The sequence below is a fragment of the Mercenaria mercenaria genome, chromosome 1 (assembly GCF_021730395.1).
Source record: "Mercenaria mercenaria strain notata chromosome 1, MADL_Memer_1, whole genome shotgun sequence".
Taxonomy (NCBI): Eukaryota; Metazoa; Mollusca; class Bivalvia; order Venerida; family Veneridae; genus Mercenaria; species Mercenaria mercenaria.
In genome coordinates, this window is record NC_069361.1 from 11,407,136 (window position 1) to 11,409,389 (window position 2,254).

Sequence of the window (2,254 nt, forward strand, 5' to 3'; positions counted from 1 at the left end):
GACCTAGTTTTTAACCCCACGTGACCCAGTTTCGAACTTGACCTAGATATCATCAAGATGAACATTTTGACCAATTTTCATGAAGATCCATTGAGAAATATGGCCTCTAGAGAGGTCACAAGGTTTTTCTATTTTTAGACCTAATGACCTAGTTTTTGACCCCACGTGACCCAGTTTCGAACTTGACCTAGATATCATCAAGGTAAACATTCTGACCAATATTCATGAAGATCTCATGAAAAATATGGCCTCTAGAGAGGTCACAAGGTTTTTCTATTTTTAGATCTACTGACCTAGTTTTTAACCCCACGTGACCCAGTTTCGAACTTGACCTAGATATCATCAAGATGAACATTTTGACCAATTTTCATGAAGATCCATTGAGAAATATGGCCTCTAGAGAGGTCACAAGGTTTTTCTATTTTTAGACCTACTGACCTAGTTTTTGACCCCACGTGACCCAGTTTCGAACTTGACCTAGATATCATCAAAGTGAACATTCTGACCAATTTTCATGAAGATCTTGTGAAATATATGGCCTCTAGAGAGGTCACAAGGTTTTTCTATTTTTAGACCTACTGACCTAGATTTTGATGGCACGTGACCCAGTTTCGAACTTGACCTAGATATCATCAAGATGAACATTCTGACCAACTTTCATAAAGATCCCATGAAAAATTTGACCTCTAGAGTGGTCACAAGCAAAAGTTTACGGACGGACGGACGGACGACGGACACCGCGCGATCACAAAAGCTCACCTTGTCACTTTGTGACAGGTGAGCTAAAAAAAAGGATCTCAGTGGGGTTTGAACTGCCTCCAATCCGTTCCACAGCACAAAAATAAGCTTTGGGCCAACGCTTTAGTCAACTGCACCACTGAGAAATGTTCTAAGTATGAAGATTATTTAAGTTATGCTGACCTCGAACTTGATCCCACTGACCCAATATACAATCCCAACTTTGGTTTTCCTACAAGCTAATTATACGCCAAGTTTGATTTCAATACATCAATGCAAACTAAAGTTATCAAGAGGAAACCTTTTTTCTATTTTTAACAACAGTGGCCTTGGCCTTGACCATAGTTACCTCTCAAACTCTGTCTCTATGCAAACTATCTATATACAAAGTTTCATTTGACTCGGTCACTCCTAACACAAGTTACTGAGCAGAAACTAAAAGCTGACGTCGCCAGCCACCCAACGACTTCACCAATCTAATAAGTTTTTTTTTGAAAACCTGGTTAAAAAGATCAATGCTACCTTGACATGGAGCCATTGACCAAAACACCGTAGGGATCTTCCTAGTCGTCACTGTGCAGAGTTTGGAAGTTGTAGGTATTATACTTTCTGACTTGAAGTTCCAGAAACGTACAAATACCAAAAATTAAGTCAGGTCCCTGTGACCATGACCTTTAAGTCTCTGACCACAAAATAGATAGGGATCTTCCTCTATTGCAATAGTCATTGTGTAAAGTAAGAAAGCTGTAGCTATTATACTGAATGATTTAGTCTGGAAGCTATAGTCTCCAGGTCACTGTGACGACCTTTCATGTATTGATTTCAATATTACCCCAAGATCCTCCTCAAGTGGTGTATGTCATCCTGTTAAGTTAAAAGCTGTAGCTAATACACTCTATGACTAACAGCCCAGAAACAAACAAAAATACCCAGAAATTTAATGATTTCCCTCTGACCTTGACACTTGAGCTACTGAACCCAAAACCAATAGACCTTCCTCTACTGATAATCATTGTGTGATGTTTGAAAGCACTACCTAATATACTTTATGACTTACAGTCACAAAACCATTTTCAGTGTCCTGGTCATTGTGATCTAGGCCTTTTACCTATTGATCCCAAAAACAATAAGGATCCTTATCAAGTGGTACCAAGTTATACTGCGAAAGCTTGAAAGTTGTAGCTAATTAATATACTTGGTGACACAGAAGTGATCTCTTTATCTTTATACAAGTGGTCTCTTAATTGATATGGTATCCATAATAATTTTGACTTTTCCTCAGGCAGTCTGACTGAAACTTTCAAGATGGCTTTTATCTACAGCAGTTAACATTTCTACCATATTTCATATAAATATAAAAGCACTACTTAGGTATGGCTCTGGATGGCAGGACAGACAATGCCAAGTCTATTTCTTCATCTTTGGCCGGAGAAACCAACTGTGCAACTGGTTGCCTAGGATTCAAATAGTTGCAATCATGGCGCATGAGGATGGATGTAAATATAAAGAAGAAGGA